This window comes from Gopherus flavomarginatus, chromosome 3, assembly GCF_025201925.1.
Source record: "Gopherus flavomarginatus isolate rGopFla2 chromosome 3, rGopFla2.mat.asm, whole genome shotgun sequence".
In the NCBI taxonomy this organism is placed as follows: Eukaryota; Metazoa; Chordata; order Testudines; family Testudinidae; genus Gopherus; species Gopherus flavomarginatus.
The window spans coordinates 2612407-2630170 of NC_066619.1; the positions used below are offsets into that span (position 1 = coordinate 2612407).

Consider the following 17764-nt stretch of genomic DNA (forward strand, 5'->3'; position numbering starts at 1 on the left):
CAGGGCCTTGCAGAAGGGGTGGGGTGGGGCAAAGATGTTTGGTTTTGTGTGAGTAGAAAGTTGGCAACCCTAGGTGTGTGGTTGGTTCATTGCTGCATGCTCAGAGAAGTGAGGGGTGGAGGAGCTGCGACAGGGCTGGTCCCTGTAGCATTTTGCCCAGTTTACTTTGAATGGCCTGGTGCTGGCCCCGGGATCTCTCTGATGTCTCTGGCAATGCACCATGGCACAATTCTGGAACACAGCACGCTTCATGTCCTTCCCAGAGGAGCAGGGATTACGCTCTCTGGGCCATTAGTGCCCAGCACCAGAGGTGTCCAGTTCATGTTTGCACATGTTGGATGGCACAGGTGGGGGCTGGAGGGAGAGGTGACCCCTTCGCCTTCCCCCATACCTAGACCTGCTGCCACACTCCAGAACCAGTCACCAAATTTTAACTGCAGCTGGTCTACCCCCTGCATCATCCTGTCTTTGTGTGTCTGTTCCCAGCACTGCTGCTTTTTGGACACTTGATGCTCTGCCTTGGGATCTGTCTGCCTCCTCCCACACAGGTTCAGACACTCAGTCTGGGGTTTGGGATTCTGCACCTACTCCCACGTTCTGAAAAGAAAAGCATGATTCTCCCTAGCGGAGTGCTCCAAACCCCGTGGAAGCTAAGGACCATGCACACTTCCTGAGCTGCCTGATGTGGAGCAGTTCAGAGTGGCCCATTGGCCTGCAATTGCAATGTGTGTGACTGACCAGCCCTCCCCATTTGGTGCTAGTACACCCCTCTCGATCGTAGGAACAGTGACCAGAGAGCAAGTGTGAAAAATCGGGATGGGGGTGGGGAGTAATAGGAACCTATATAAGGAAAAGACCCACAAATCGGGTCTGTCCCTATAAAATCGGGACATCTGGTCACCCTACTCGTAGGGCTTTACACTGCTGCCCCTCGCTCTGGGACCTGAGCATCTGGCTCAGTCACTTCAGAGCCTGTATCTACTGTCTTTCCTTGTACTTGGTCCCTCCAGCATAGATGCTAATACCTGCTGGCTGCCTTGGGCCCTTCGCCCTGGGGAGAGGGGAGGTGTTGGTAAGAAATCCCCCCCCCACACTCTTCCCATCTGCATGCCGCTGACATGGACACAGGCAGCCTGCACTCCGCTTCCCATTCGTGTTTCCCCCTAGGTCAGCTCCATCTGTGGTGGGAGTGCTGCCTTAGACAAGACGCTAGTGTGTTGGTCACTCAGTTTGGGGCAGGTCTAGACAACACGGTGGTTAAAATGCAGGCGGCCACTGATGCCTTGTCTGCAGAAGGGCTCCCACGCATGAGACAGCAAGGGTACTAGTACCAGGCAGGAAATGGAAAGGAAACCTCTCGGGCAGAGGGGAGAGGCACCCCTTGGTCAGCATGGGTTGCACACAAACCCCAGCACACTAAGCTGGGAATATCCCCAGTGGGCTCCACTGTCTGGGTCTGGGCAATAATGGCCAGCAGCTGTTTCAGCCCAAGATTTACCATATTGGATCCAGTTCCTTGACGTGATCTGCTCTCTTGCTGCCACCCTGCATGACATACCCCTGCACCTGCCATCCACGGGTGCTGAGAGCCATTGAACCAAACTGCAAACCCTGTCTGTGATGGAAATCACTTCAAGCCAGGGGGGTGGCACACACCCCACCCAGCACCTCTAGTTCCACACCAAGGCTGCCATCTCTTTGTGTCCACATCAAGGCTGCCATCTCTTTGTGTGGGCAGACTGCGCATCAAAGACCCTGGCCGTGGGAGTGCTTGCACAGCTGCATCCTTGGGCAGGGGACCATTTGCTGGGGCTAATTTTAGGCCTCCAGGCCTTGACCGTGTCCCTCTAATTCCTACTTGAATACAAACCAAGGGCCCCTGGATCAGAGTTGTACACCAGGGATCCTCTGTATTTTGGCTTGTAGCCGTTACAGAGGAACTTCATAGTTCTGGGATTTGGAGTAGAACTGTGATTTCTGACTTGCACGTTCGTCCCTTGACCTGCTGTTTGTGCCAAAACTGACTCCGTATCTGAAGTGTGGGATGCCCCATGGGTCTGCCTGCCACCCCCCTCTTTCCTGCTTTCTGATTGCTCTGTACGACAGACCCCACTTGTAATGCTCACCCCGTGGGAATTGGGAGGAACATAAACCCAAATTGTCCCACACAGGATGTTAGGCCAGGCCTCTCCCAAAGGACCTGGGGAGTGCAGCCATGTGCGTTAGCACCCACTCGAGTACAGCATCCCCAGTGCATGAGGAACTGCACTGTTCAGCACAGGACTATTGTGCTCACAGGCAGAGCGTGCTCCCTTCATGAGGCCCTGGGGTGCTGAGACAGATGAGATTTAATACCCACAGTCCAGAGAGATGGGAACAAAGCCCTGACCTTTTGTGTGTCCCGGAATGGCCTCTTGGCATGTGGAGCCGACACCCTCCAGTCATGGGGCAGGCTGGAATCAGATTGACATCTGAGCTGAACTCATCTGGACACCCCAGTCCCCCAGTGTGGGTGTCAATCTGCTGATTGTCTGGCTTTCTTTCTGTTTGCACAGGGTGTTCTGTCCTGCAGCTCCCCACCCCCACCCCCCAAATCCCTGCTGCTTTTCAGTGGCACTGGCTCTGAACCAAACTCTGGAGCTGGGCAGCCCTGAACTTCGCAAACATCTGCAGTCAGGGCCACACCTTGATTCTGCAGCTCAGGCCCATCCTTATTTTTAGCCCCTTTTAAAGCCTGGTTGATGGTGTTCCAAGGATGTCACGTGACCTGCCTGAGGTCAGTGGCTCATCCTGGATCAGGACCCAGGTTTCCCAAGCCTCAGCTTTAACCATGGAGCCTTTGTAATGGGGTCAAGAGTTTGAGTGACTCATGTGAGCAGGGGGGAGGGGCAGTGGGAGCCAGGCTGTCTAATGAATTGTCAAGCTTGTTTGTCAATGATGTCCATAGCAACATTAGCAGGTGCTACGCAATATGTTCTTTGCCCTCCTCTAGCCTCTCCTATCTGTAAGATAGTTCTATGGGAAGGATTCTCTTTACCCACCACTGATATGCAGCTACCCCTGGGGTGGAAGATAGCAGCTGTGTAACAGCACTCGGCAGTGTTTAGGACAGGAAGTGAAGTTGTATCCAGTTCAAGTCCCAGTGGGATTGAGGGCAGCAGAACAGAATCACCTACACTGAATTTGGTTAACACTCTATCTCATAGGGAAAATGCCACAGGCCAGTAATGACAGGGAGGGGTCAGGACCTCTGTTTTCCATCACATCTGCTATTGGGGCGAGGCAGAATTTGCTGAATGGGGTTTTGTGACTTTAAGCTGGCCCATTTGAGCTGCTGGCAGAGCACAGGCAATCTGGTTCTGGCGCCTCATAGGGGAAGCTGGGGGCCTGGCTGGAACCCATATTTCACTGCATGTAGCTGGCGATGGGGGTGTTCCTGACATGGCGAAAGTTAAAATTGCCCTTCAAAGCGGTGTCTGTCTAATGGTGCCTGCGAGAGGATGGAACCAGCTAGCAGGTCCTACGCCTGTGGGGCGCAGGGGCTGTTGAGGCCTGCCAGGCTCCCCATCTGATGCGTGTGAAGAGCTGTGTCCTGCTGTTTGTGCCATCTAGTGGCCAGGCTGCCTGGGCATAGACTGGGTGGAGGGGAAAGCACCCGTTGCAGGCTGCCCAGGGCACTGACTTTGTCGGGATGCTGGTGATGTGACGGGGGGTGTCCCATGGGTGGGAATGGGAAGCGGCTGCAGAGCCCCAAGTGGAGCAGTGTGGAGCCAGCACTGCATTGGGGTGGGGGGGCTGTGCAGAGGGGACGAGGCAGCTCACGGGAGCTGAGACAAAGGAGCGAGGCAGAACAGTGCTGAGGGGTGGGAATGGGGGGAGAATTGCTATGGCAACGCATTGCTGACAGCTGGATCCGTGGGGGTAGCTGCTGGGCCTGCAGTCTGAGCTGCTTCACAGGAGAGAGGAGCAGGCAAGGTGGGATTGCGGGCTGGGTCCCATCACGTGCTGACTGCCAAGCGCCAAAGCTTCCCCCACAGGGCCGGCGCTACCATTTAGGCAGCCTAGGCAATCACCTAGGGCGCCAGAATAGTTGGTGGGCGGCATTTTGCCATAGGGGATGGCAGGCAGCTCCGGTGGAGCCGCCGCAGTGGTGCCTGGGGACGGTCGGCTCCTCGCGCGGCTCCGGTGTGCCTCCCGAGGCACGACTGCAGCAGCTCCACCGGAGCCGCGGAGCACTGGACCCTCCGCAGGCACCACTGCGGCAGCTCCACCGGAGCCGTGGGACCAGCGCGTGGGGCTGCGAAATAGATTGATGGGACTATTATGGGATGGAGCACGAGTTGTTGTAACACCCACAGTCGGAGTTCAGTTCGCACTGGGGCAATTGAGGCAGAGTAGAAGTGGAAAGCAGACCATGCTGTTCTGCCTGGACCACGTGTTGCTGTCTTGCTTTTCCATGGATGGCCCAGCCATTCGCATATGCCTGGTCCTGTGCATGAGCTGTGTCCCCTCCTCTCAGCTGTGAATCTGGGGTAAAAAGCCAGTGGAACGTTCCTAAAAGCCTGCTCTGCCCACAGCTTGGCTTGTCCTACACAGTTCACTCAGATTTGGGCTGGCTTCAGCTGCCAGGCTGCTGCACTGCTCCAGCTGGCTTAGAAACCTGAATCCGTTTTAAAATGGATTAGCCTCTTGAGTGAAATTGTGACATTTCCTAGGGTACAACTTGCACTGTTGAACAGCTATGTCCCCTCAATTCTCCAACCTGGGGGGCCTTTTTACACTGCTTCGCTCTGAGAGCAGCCACGTCTGGTCTCTCTCGCACAGTCTCCAGCATGTAAATTGCTCCCAGCTGTATTCTGAGTGCTATAGCCAGCCACCCATGAATTATACTGCAGATTTGTCCCCAGAAATTGTGTCTTGTACTGGCCTGCTCTCTCCTGCTGGACAATGAAAGCTCATAGGAAGTCCATCATTTTAGTAATAGAAAATGATGTGCCAAAATCCTGTTCTCCCAAATGGAAGTTCCCAAACTTTTCAGTCCAAATGCACTGGTTTAGATAAAAGAATAAAACAAGTGTGTTAACTACTGAAAGGAAAAGATTAACTGATTACAAGTAATGAGGCATAAAAATCAGAATTGGTTAAAAAAATAAAGTGAAATGCAACTAATATCTAACTTGACAAGCTAAATGAGTTTAAAGTAGGGCTATTGATTAATCGCCGTTAACTCATGCAATTAACTCAAATTAATCGTGATTAAAAAAATTTGTTGCAATTAATCGCACTGTGAAACATTAGAATACTAATTTAAATTTTATATTTTGGATGTTTTTCTACATTTCCAAATACATTGATTTCAATTACAACACAGAATACAAAGTGCACAGTGCTCACTTTATATTATTTTATTACAAATATTTGCACTGTAAAAATGAGAAAAGAAATAGTATTTTTCAATTAACCTCATACAAGTACTGTTGTGCAAACTCTTTATCGTGAAAGTGTAACTTACAAATGTAGATATATTTTTTTTTTTGGTTACATAACTGCAGTCAAAAACAAAACAGTGTAAAACTTTAGAGCCTACAAGTCCACTCAGTCCTACTTCTTGTTCAGCCAATTGCTACTAGAAACAAGTTTGTTTACATTTACAGGAGATAATGCTGCCTGCTTCTTATTTACATCACCTGAAAGTGAGAACAGGTGTTTGCATGGCACTTTTGTAGCTGGCATTGCAAGGTATTTACGTGCCAGATATGCTAAACATTCGTATGCCCCTTCTTGCTTTGGCCACCATTCCAGGGGACATGCATCATCAGCAGGGAAGCTTGTTTAAAAAAAAAAAAGTTAATTAAATTCTTAACTGAACTCCTTGGGGGAGAATTGTATGTCTCCTGCTCTGTGTTTTATCCACATTCTGCCATATATTTCATGTTATAGCCGTCTTGGATGATGTTCGTTTTAAGAACACTTTCACAGCAGAGGTGACAAAACCAAAGAAGATACCAATGTGAGACTTCTAAAGATAGCTACAGCACTTGACCCAAGATGTAAGATACTGAAGTGCCTTCCAACCCTACGTATCTCCTCTGTGACAGTCCAGGCCTGGATGTCTAATATGAATTTATTTATTAAAGAAATTATAGCTGCTGTAATTGTATGATTTCATCTACTCGCATAATATAGACAATCAAAGCCGTAATGTTTCCAAGGGTGAGGATACTGCTAACATGGATGTCATGCAGTGCAGGCTGGGTGTAAGGAGGGGAGCTTACTGCAGGTATCTGCTCTGTTGTTTTGTGAGGAAGCTTCTTATTCTTAAAGCCTTATGTTCACTAGCACTCCCACTGTTGTTACTGCTGGTGCAGCTGCACCAGTGTCAGCAAGGATGGAAATTCTGCCCCCAGAACCCTAGTGAAGACAAGACTATATAAGTAGCCTGGGGGAGAAGTCAATTTCTAGCCTCAAAAAATACTCTGAGAAGGGCTGTTTGCTCAGTGTGTGTGTGTGTGTGTGTGTGTGTGTGTGTGTGTGTGTGTGTGTTAGTTAAAGGTACCCAAAATAAATCCTTAGCTGGCCTTCTTTTTTTTTTTTTAAACAAGGATTTACACAAGCTTAAGTGAATCACTTGAAATGGGCCTGTTTGTAACTGGATATGTCTCAGATGCATGTTAAGAGTGAAATGAAAAGATTGTGAATTGAGTACAAGGGACAAATGAGTTTAATCCAATATGGCACATCCTGGGAAATCCAACTGGGACTGGGTATTGGCACAATATCCCACATGCTAACAGGGTTTTCCACCTCAACACCATCCTCCAGAAGGGTATGTCTACACTGCATTGAAAGACTCATGCTATGCTGTGGCTGGCCCAGGTCAGCTGACTTGGGTTTGGGGGGTTGGGCTGTGGAGTGATAACATTGTAGTGTAGACATTTGGGCTGGAATCTGAGCTCTGAAATCCTCACCCTGCTTGGGCCCCTGGGAGAGGGAGAAGGATCACAGTATCTAGTCTTCAGCCTGAGTCAGATGAATTGCAGTACAGACCTTTTCAGAGGGTCTGTCATGAAAAGGGAGGCTGTGGGAGGATAGAAACATAGGCTGCCACCAGGTCTGATGCTGGAGAGAGATGCCAGTACACTTGGAGACCAACAATGGGCAGCAGCTGTTGGAGACACACATCTTTCTGTTGTATGAGCTTTACTTAACAAGCACTGGTCTTAAGTGGCCAAGCTTAATGGACTCAGCCTAGTTACAGCCATGGTGTTATGGCAAAAAGGATAGAGAAGTAATGAAGCTAACAATTCTTGTAAGATAAATAGCTGAGCTGGGACACAGCTGCAGCAGTGCACCCTGGCCAGAGCTCTGATGGATGGGGAATTCAGGAGTAAAAAGAGAATGCAGGCAGAAGCCCAGCAAGAGAGTGGGGGTGATCTAGTTTATTGCACGCAATGCCGCGTGTATGATTACCTGCTCTATGGGCGGGTGGCATATGTGTGCATTCGGTGCAAGGAGCTCCTGGCCCTCAGAGACCGTGTACAGGCTTTGGAGACCAGAGTGGCTGAACTGGAGGAGTTAAGGGAGACAGAGAGGTATATAGATGAGATTTTCCAGGACACAGCACAATGGTCCCACCCCCAGTCTGACAGCCTCTGTGCTGTTGAGGAGGATGAAAGTTTCAGGGAAGGAGAACATCCAACTGGAGCGGGGGAAACGATCCCCAGGTGATGATGTGGTATCCTTTCGTACTGAGAGTACCTCTCTGGGAGAGGGAACTCCAGTTATTAGGAAGTGACAGGTAATAGTTATGGGCAATTCGATCATTAGAAACGTAGATAGCTGGGTTTGCAATGGCTGGGAGAACCACATGGTGATTTGCCTGCCTGGTGCGAAGGTTACAAATCTCTTGAGACATCTAGATAAACTTATGTGCAGTGCTGGGGAGGAGCCAGTGGTCGTGATACAGGTAGGTACCAATGACATAGGGAAGGATAGGAGAGCGGTTCTGGAGGCCAAATTTAGGCTGCTAGGTAAGAGATGGAAGTCCAGGACCTCCAGGGTAGCATTCTCTGAAATGCTTCTAGTCCCATGCGCAGGGCGAGTTAGACAGGCAGAACTGTAGGGTCTCAATGTGTGGATGAGATGATGGTGTAGGGAGACGGGGGTTAGATTTATTAGGAACTGGGGAAACTTTAGAGGAAGGAGAAGCCTATCCAGGAAGGATGAGCTCCACCTAAACCAAAATGGAACCAGATTGCTGGCACTTAACATTAAAAAGGTCGTTGAGCAGTTTTAAAACTAAGGGCTGGGGGAAAGCTGACAGGTGTGAAGGAGCATGTGGTTCTGACAGAGACATCCCTTAGGGGAGGATCTATTAATGGAGATTCTTTATGTCCTAGTAAGGACGAGAGTATGGAAGATGATAAAATACAGGTAGGATCTGATGAGAAACAGTCAAATAAAAAAGAGTCCCATTCAATTACATCATGTAATGGCAGACAGCTAAAAAGTGACAAGTTTTTAAAGTGTGTATATTCCAGCGCTAGAAGTCTAAATAATAAAATGTGTGAACTAGAGTGCCTTGTATTAAATGAGGATATTGATATAAGAGGCATCACAGAAACATTGTGGAATGAGGATAATCAATGGGACACAGTAATACCAGGATACAAAATATATCATAAGGACAGAACAGGTCGTGCTGGGGGAGGCGGGGGAAGTGACATTATATGTGAAAGAAAGCTTAGAATCAAATGAAGTAAAAATCTTAAATTAACCAAACAGTATCATACAATCTCTATGGATAGTAATTCAATGCTCTCATAATAAGAATATAGCAGTAGGGATATACATCTCTACCCCAATATAACACTGTCCTTGGGAGTCAAAAACTCTTACCGCTTTATAGGTGAAACCATATTATATCAAACTTGCTTTGATCCGCTGGAGCGCGCAGCCCCGGCCCCGTGGAGCGCTGCTTTACCGTGTTATAGCCGAATTCGTGTTATAGCGGGGTAGAGGTGTATTACCAACCACCCTGACCAGGATGGTGATAGTGAGTGTGAAATGCTCAGAGAGATTAGAGAGGCTATTAAAATAAAAACCTCACTAATAATGGGGGATTTCAGCTATCCCCATATTGACTGGGTACATGTCACCTCAGGACGGGCTGCAGAGATAAAGTTTCTTGACACCTTAAGTGACTGCTTCTTGGAGCAGCTAGTCCTGGAACCCACAGGAGGAGAGGAAATTCTTGATTTAGTCCTAAGTGGAGCACAGGATCTAGTCTTAAGAGGTGATTATAGCTGGACCGCTTGTTAACAGTGACCTGACCAAATATTATTAAATTTAACATCCCTGTGGCGGGGAAAACACCACAGTAGCCCAACACTGTAGCATTTAATTTCAGAAAGGAGAGCTACACAAAAATGAAGTTGTTAGTTAAACAGAAATTAAAAGGTACAGCACTTTTTAATAGGGGGGAGGAATAGCTCAGTGGTTTGAGCATTGGCCTGCTAAGCCCATGGTTGTGTGTTCAATTCTTGAGGGGGCCATTTAAGGATCTGAGGTAAAAATTGGGGATTGGTCCTGCTTTGAGCAGGGAGTTGGACTAGATGACCTTTTGAGGTCCCTTCCACCCCTGATATTCTGTGAAAAGTGAAATAGCTGCATGGAAATTTTTTAAAGGCTCTACTTAAATGTATACCCCAAATTAAAAAACATAGTAAGAGAACCAAAAAAAAAAAAAGCCACTGTGGCTAAACAATAGAGTAAAAGAAGCAGTGAGAAGCACAAAAGCACCCTTTAAAAAGTGGAAGTTAAATCCTAGTGAGGAAAATAGAAAGGAGCAAAAACTCTGGCAAATGAAGTGTAAAAATATAATTAGGAAGGCCAAAAATAATTTGAAGAACAGCTACCCAAAGACTCAAAGTAATAGCAAAAAAATGTTTAAGTACATCAGAAGCAGGAAGCCTGCGAAACAACCAGTGGGGCCACTGAACGATCGAGATGCCAAAGGAATGCCCAAGGACGATATGGCCATTGCAGAAAAACTAAATGAATTCTTTGCATCAATCTTCATGGCTAAGGATATGAGGGAGATTCCCAAACCTGAGCCCAAATCTGAAGGAACTGTTCCAGATTGGGTGTCATCAGAGGAGATTTTGGAACAAATTGATAAACTAAACAGTAATAAGTCACCAGGACCAGATGGTATCACCCAAGAGTTCTGAAGGAACTCAAATGTGAAATTGCAGAACTACTAACTGTAGTTTGTAACGTATCATTTAAATCAGCTTCTGTACCAAATGATGAGGACAGCTAACATGACGCCAATTTTTAAAAGGGGCTCCAGATGTGATCCCAGCAATTATAGGCCAGGAAGCCTGACTTCAGTACCGGGCAAACTGGTTGAAACTATAGTAAAGAACAGAATTGTTAGACACATAGCTGAACATAATTTGTTGGGGAAGAGTCAACATGGTTTTTGTAAAGGGAAATCATGCCTCACCAATCTACTAGAATTCTTTGAGGGGGGTCAACAAGCATGTGGACAAGGAGGATCCAGTGGATATAGTGTATTTAGATTTTCAGAAAGTCTTTGACAAGGTCCCTCACCAAAAGCTCTTAAGCAAAGTAAGCTGTCATGGGATAAGAGGGAAGGTTCTCTCATAGGTCAGTAACTGGTTAAAAGATAGGAAACAAAAGGTAGGAATAAATGGTCAGTTTTCAGAATGGAGAGAAGTAAATGGTGGTGTCCCCCAGGGGTAGCAGCTGGGGGTGGGGCAGTTCCCTCATCTGAGGGTAAGACTCTTGTTTGGTAACTCCATAGGCATTGGTTTGAGACCTGTGGGGCTTGATAGGCTGAGCTTACTTTCCTTGGTGGCGGTTTTGATTTGGAGTTGAAGTCCTAGTGATGGAGCTCAAGATGTATCTAAGAAGTGCAAACTTTGCGGCTGTTTTTGCAATAAAAATCCTCATTCCCATGTGTAAATCCTTGTGAACAAAATAAATGAGGACTGTACTGCCAGGGGTGCGTGTGTGCACTCACACTCAGCGAGGAACAAATCCATTGGGGAATCCTAAATCCCCCATCAGGCACTCAAGGCAGGATCAATATTCTACTAAACTCGCACTGTGCTTGCTTAGTTATGCCACACCTGGCAGAGAGACCCTTGGTGTAAGAACCCAAATGGAACAGAATAGATGGAGCTAAAGGGCTAAATTCAGCCCAGGAGTAGCAGGTGCAGATCCCTTGGTTGTGAGTAAGAGTGGGTTCTCCTTATTCCAGTGCAAATAATCTACTCCTGACTGCAAGGAAAGTGGAAATAGGAGCTGGATCATGGTCTAGGCAGGTAGCTACTGAGGGAAATGTGGGTCTTGTCTTCTTCCCCTCACCTCCCAGGTGCTTAGAGGTTCCAGATGGGGGAGCACGAATGGAGCAGTGCATGGTGCATCTGTCCCTGAAAAATAAGAAAATGGCCTGTCAGCCTTGTTGTGGCAGGTCTCCAAACATCTGGGTGTGCTGCTGGCTCTGGCCTGCAAGACATGGGGCAGGTTCCACCAACTATGGAGAACCCCCAGTTTGCTTCACTGAGGGGCCACGGCTAGATACTAACCACTTCTAGTCACTAGCAACCTGTAGCCACATTTGAACCAGTGACCTTGCAGTGAGAGGCTCTGTGTCCCATTACTTGGCCCCTGTGGTGATGGGCTGTTCAAGGAACAAGGTTTCTCCAGCTCTTTGTTCTTTCAGGTCCCATCTCCCCACTTGGCATTAGGCGAGATCATTCACTGTTGTAAGGTCCTAGTGCTCTACCCAGCCGTGCTCCCTGAGAGGAGCACTAGGAATGTACAGTGCAGAGTAACACCCCCTTCTCTAGGATCTTGTTCCAAGTCATGATCTGTTCTGATCTCCTTCAGGGGTGAAGTGGGAGCCATGAAAGCCGGGCCCAGAAAGCTGTGTGACAGCTGCCGCCCATCCCCTCTCCCTACGAGCCTGCTTTGTCTTGCAGCTCAGGTGCAGACCTACCAGCTCTCGTTCATTGTGCTTCCTCCTAAGATCCATTGTGCCAGCTATGACAGAAGCCTGGTCTAGACTTAACATTTAGGTTGCTATAGCTACGGCGCTATAGCTATGACCCTCCCTGCCCTGGCACCACAGCTGTGCCGGCCTAATCCTGATGTAGACGAATGCCGTTGTCGACGTAGCAACGTTGATCAGGGACGTGGTCGTACGGCGACGGTAAAACCCCTGCCATCACTGTGGGCTGTGCCTGCTCTGCGGGGTTCTGCCACCATCGCTATGGTGCTGCCATTGTAAGCCCTGTAGTGTAGACATGGCCAGAGCCTGCAAGGAATGTTTGGAGGCACTGCCTGTCTGTTTAGACAGTCCTGGTCCCTGGTCACTGGGGAACAGGAGAGTCTGGCATCCAGGTATTGGCACCTGTTTCAGCCTGCCCTTCCTCTGGTGTGAGATTACTCGTGCAAGGAGCGGGTGCTCCTCCTGCTCCCGGGGCCAGGCCTGGAATGGTGGGTCCTGGCTGCAGCCTGTCAAAGGTTTGAGCCTGTGTCTCCCAGTGCTGCAGGAACGGGACCCTGAGTGCCTGCCATTCTCAGCAAGCAGGGGTTCAACTTCCCCCGCTGCCCCCACCCCAGGGAAGGGTGCTGAGCTCCCCGGCACCTGTCCCGCCAAGGCTGCGGAGCGCTGCTGGGTAGGGCGACCAGACAGCAAAGGTGAAAATCGGGACTGTCCCCATAAAATGGGGACATCTGGTCACCCTGGGCCGGGGGGGGTGGCACGGCGCTGTACTGCAGGCAGGGAGCTGGCCCAGGCGGGCTCCCAGCTCCTTGGGGCGGCGCCGCCCAAGTGCAGCCTCTTCCCCGGGGGAGGGGCCCGGGCCCGCACCCGCACCCTGCCTTCCAGGCCGCCGCCTGCCTCAGTTTCCCCGGCCGGGGGCGGGGCGTTGCCATGGGGATGGGGCGGGCCGGGGGCGGGGGCGGGGCCGGGGCCGGCGCGATCAGCTGGCAGGAAATGGCCCGGGAGCCGGCCGGCAGCGCGGGCGGGGGGCTCCCCCAGGCCCGATCGCTGCGAGCTGCGGGTAAGTGGGGCCGGGCCGGGCTCGGCCGCTTTGTGTCCTTCGCCCCGGGCTGGGCCTGCGGCTGCCGCCTGCCCCCCCTGCCCCCCGGCCCGGCGCTACTCGGCCGGGGCCCCCGCGGGCTCCGCAGTCCGGGGCGGGCTGGGCAGGGCCACTGTGTAGGACAGAGGGGCCTGGGACCCCCAGCGCCCCCATTGCTGATAGGGCAGGGCTCTGTCCGGCCAGGCTGGGGACCCCCCCGTACCTCCCCATTGCTGATAGGGCAGGGCTCTGTCCAGCCAGGCTGGGGACCCCCCCGTACCTCCCCATTGCTGATAGGGCAGGGCTCTGTCCAGCCAGGCTGGGGACCCCCCGTACCTCCCCATTGCTGATAGGGCAGGGCCCTGTCCGGCCAGGCTGGGGACCCCCCGTACCTCCCCATTGCTGGTAGGGCAGGGCTCTGTCCGGCCAGGCTGGGGACCCCCCGTACCTCCCCATTGCTGGTAGGGCAGGCCCCTGCCCGAGCCCTGCCCGATCAGCAATGGGGGCGCTGGGGGTCCCCACCCTGGCTGGACAGAGCCCTGCCCTATCAGCAATGGGGAGGTACGGGGGGTCCCCAGCCTGGCTGGACAGAGCCCTGCCCCAGCCACGCTGGAGACCCCCCCATACCTCCCCATTGCTGATAGGGCAGGGCTCTGTCCAGCTGGGGACCCCCCCGTACCTCCCCATTGCTGATAGGGCAGGGCTCTGTCCAGCTGGGGACCCCCCCCATACCTTCCCATTGCTGATAGGGCAGGGCTCTGTCCAGCCGGGTACCCCCCTGCCCCCCTCATTGCTGATAGGGCAGTGCTCTGTCCAGCTGGGGACCCCTCTGCCCCCCTCATTGCTGATAGGGCAGTGCTGTGGCCAGCCGGGGACCCGCCAGCCCCCCTCATTGCTGATAGGGCAGTGCTCTGTCCAGCCGGGTACCCACTTGCCCCCCTCATTGCTGATAGGGCAGGGCTCTGTCCAGCTGGGGACCCGCCAGCCCCCCTCATTGCTGATAGGGCAGGGCTCTGTCCAGCCGGGTATCCCCCTGCCCCCCTCATTGCTGATAGGGCAGGGCTCTGTCCAGCCGGGGACCCCCCTGCCCCCCTCATTGCTGATAGGGCAGTGCTGTGGCCAGCCGGGGACCCGCCAGCCCCCCTCATTGCTGATAGGGCAGTGCTCTGTCCAGCCGGGTATCCCCCTGCCCCCCTCATTGCTGATAGGGCAGTGCTCTGTCCAGCCGGGTATCCCCCTGCCCCCCTCATTGCTGATAGGGCAGTGCTCTGTCCAGCCGGGGACCCGCCAGCCCCCCTCATTGCTGATAGGGCAGGGCTCTGTCCAGCCGGGGACCCCCCTGCCCCCCTCATTGCTGATAGGGCAGTGCTCTGTCCAGCCGGGTATCCCCCTGCCCCCCTCATTGCTGATAGGGCAGTGCTCTGTCCAGCCGGGTACCCACTTGCCCCCCTCATTGCTGATAGGGCAGGGCTCTGTCCAGCCGGGTATCCCCCTTGCCCCCCTCATTGCTGATAGGGCAGGGCTCTGTCCAGCTGGGGACCCGCCAGCCCCCCTCATTGCTGATAGGGCAGGGCTCTGTCCAGCCGGGTATCCCCCTGCCCCCCTCATTGCTGATAGGGCAGGGCTCTGTCCTGCCATCACACAGTGATTTTGCCTACACTGGCCTATTGGGGAAGGCTCCCCCTTCCCGTCTCTGAGTGTGGGCAGGTTCTTGCTCACTGCTAGTCCCTGCGCACTGCCCAGGGTTCGGCTGCTCCGTAGCCAGCAGCTGCTTTATTCCTGCAGCTCCCCAGTTCCTCCAGAGCAGAGGTTCTCCAGGTTCTCGGCAGCCTTCAAAAGAGAGGGGAGAATGTGCCTGTGACGCTAACCCCAGCTCTGCTGCCAGCCCCTCCTCTGTGGGGCAAGGGTGGGGAGAGGAGATGGGCTCTCTCGGGCTGCTGTCGCTGAAGGGGGAAGGGCCATGGTCCCCCTTCCCAGGAATAGATTCTATCATTCCCCATCCCCCCCGGCCCCCTCCCGAGCTGGGGCTGCAGATGGGAGTGGGGCCAGGGACGGAGCAGAGCTGGGAGCAGAGGGGGGCTGGATGGTGCTCCCTCCCCACCTCCTGTGGGGGTTGGCCCTGGCCCATCTGCACCCCCCAAATGTTCCTCCACTCCCTCCTGGGGGGACGTGCCCCAGAGTTTGGGGACCACTGGGGTGGGGAGCTGTGCCCTGTGTGGGTCATTGCCAACAGCTATGCACCAAGCACATTCCTGCCTGAGCTCGGTAACTCCAGCACTTCTCTTGGTGCTGCCCAGCCCTCCCTACGCCGATGAGCCCCCTGCCTAGCCAACCGAGCTGCCATGCAGGACGGGCACAGTTTGTGTCCCTCTCCAGAGCCCTGGGTGCAGGGCGTGAGCTGGTGCATGGGGGAGCCGCTGCCCTCAGCTCCGATACCAGTCCTGTTCCCTCCCATCTCGCAGTGACATGCTTGAGCACAGGGCCTGGCAGGGTGTGGGTTCGAGCTGGTCTGTCTCGGGAGCATTCTCACCTCAATGAGCAGACCTGTGGGCTGCAGTGCTACCTCTGCTGCCCTGCCATTGTCTTCGCGTCGCACTGCGCCTGGGCTGTACCTGGGGACTGGAGCAGAGGAATCCTTGCAGGGGGGAGGATTGCTCCAGAGCTGCACCTGCCTCCTTTCTCTCTTTGGGTCCCTTCACTGCCTCATGTCGCTGGAGCAGCGTTCATGTGTTTCCTGTAAATGCAGCCTGAATGTGGGCAGCCAGACCGTGGCCTGCGGACTAATCGCAGCTTTGAGGCCTTGTCGTCACTACAGAGATGCGGTGAATGGGGACTGCGAGTCCCAGCATGCAGCCCCCCAGCTCCATCTGAGCCATTTGCATATAGAGGGGAAGGTGACAGTGGTGGGGTTTATCTTGTGTGTGTCTGTTGCTGCACGGAGGTTTCTGGCAGGCTGTCAGCAAGGCCCTCAAATGGGCAGCGTGTGGCCCAGGTCAGTTGGTAATTGTATCCCAACCAATTTCCGTGAGGTGTCTTTCAGGCTGGGTCTCAAAGGGTGAATTGGAATAACCACAGTGGGGTGGGGCTGGCAGCAGGAGCAAAAGGCCCCCTTAAGGCCTGGAGCTGGATGGCAAGCGTGGCAGACAGGCTGTTCCAGCAGCCCGGAGCTGCAGAGGCGACATCTCGTGAGGCAGTGGTGGCCAGGCTCTGGGGAAGGTCAGGGAGGAAGCTGCTGCTAGATGCTCAGGGAAGTGAGACGGGGCGAGAGGAGGCCTGTGAAGTCAGCAGAAGCAAGTCTGCGGAGAGCTTTTGAAAAGAGGACAAATATTGTGAGATGAATGAGAGGGTGGGAGCAGTGTGAATGTGAGGCTGGGGACAGGAGGCCTGAGTTCTCTTCCTGGTTTGGGTACTGTCCTCTGACCTAGGGTGAGACACTCAATGAATGGCATCATCTTCACTTCCCTCTGTCTGCCCCCTCTCCCCCCGCGGATGATCATCGGTGAGGTTGTAAGCTGCTCTGCAAGATGCAAAAGGTCCTCTCTCCTGGCAGAGACCTGGCCACTGATCATCAAGACAAGCAGAGAGAAGGGGCAGGAGGCACTGCTGAGGGTGCCAGGCTAGGATATTTAAATAGCACCAGTGAGTGGCCGGGAAGAGGGGTTTGTGGGTACAGATGAGACAAGGGAGAAGGGGTTCTGTTTCTGCCTGGTCTGGAGGAGGGAAGATGTTCTGGGCCAGGGTAGGATGGGATGGGGATGGGGGCAGCCATGACAAGAAGTTACCCTGTTGGGGTGAGGTCCCTCATGTGGAATCCTGTGCTGAGGTTGAAGAGAACCAGGGGGGAAAAAGCTTTTCTCTGCTGGAAGGAGGGGGCTGTTGAGTAGCAGGGTGGGGCGGGAGAGCCGTGACCTCTGTGCTGTGGCTACAGAAGACCCCAGACTGGAGAGAGGAGCTAAACAGGAGCCAGTGTATGTCAGGGTGAACTGGGGAGGGGGCAGGCAGGTATTCTGAGGGTATCAAGGAGAAATCTTGGCTGTTCACTCTGGGTCCTAGAGCATGGGGCTTGCAGCTGATCCTTGGTCCTGCAGCTTGGCGTGTGCCTCTACTTTGAAGAGTGGAGGGAAGGAATTGAGGAAGTAGCAGTTCTTCTGGTGCAATCCTCATGTCCCATGGCAGCCTGGGGAGGAGGACGTCCTGCTCTAGATAACACTTCCCAGCCCTGATGCGGGGGAGCATTGTACTCTGCTTCCTGCTCCCTCTCCCGCAGCAGAACCGCTCTAGCTAACCAAAGCCCTGAGGTGCCAGTGGGGGAGACAAAGCCACTGACCTGGAGGGAGATGAGATGTAGGCCTGGGAAGCAGCTGGAGTGGTGCTGTGGCAGGTGAGAGAAGCCTGCTTTAAGGTCTTCCTGGGCTCCAAAGCCATCCTGGGTCTTGCCTGTGATTGTTAGGCAGGGAAACACAATTTCAGATGATTGTGTAGCTAATCTGGGTTAGTGGTGTCTCCTCTCCCCAAAGGGCCATATGGGGTGCAGCTGGCAGACGGGGGCCAGGAGAGGAGGCCGGCAAGGGAGATGAGCTGGCAGGCTCAACCTTTCATTTTGTTTGCCATTCGTTAGGAACCTGAGGCATGGGGAGAAGGAGACC

General features: G+C 52.9%; 1 protein-coding gene across 4 annotated transcripts in view; it reads left to right on the top strand.

Moving 5' to 3' along the window:
• Nucleotides 1-17764, top strand: part of ATOSB (atos homolog B) — a 65858-nt gene that overhangs the window by 10496 nt on the left and 37598 nt on the right. The window contains exon 1 of one of the 4 annotated variants that reach the window (XM_050943587.1): nt 13054-13100. The exons of the other annotated variants lie outside the window; for them this stretch is intronic. The gene's annotated coding sequence lies outside the window, so the exon portion shown is untranslated. Of the gene's footprint in view, nt 1-13053; nt 13101-17764 lie in introns of those variants that run through there. 4 annotated transcript variants of the gene reach the window in all.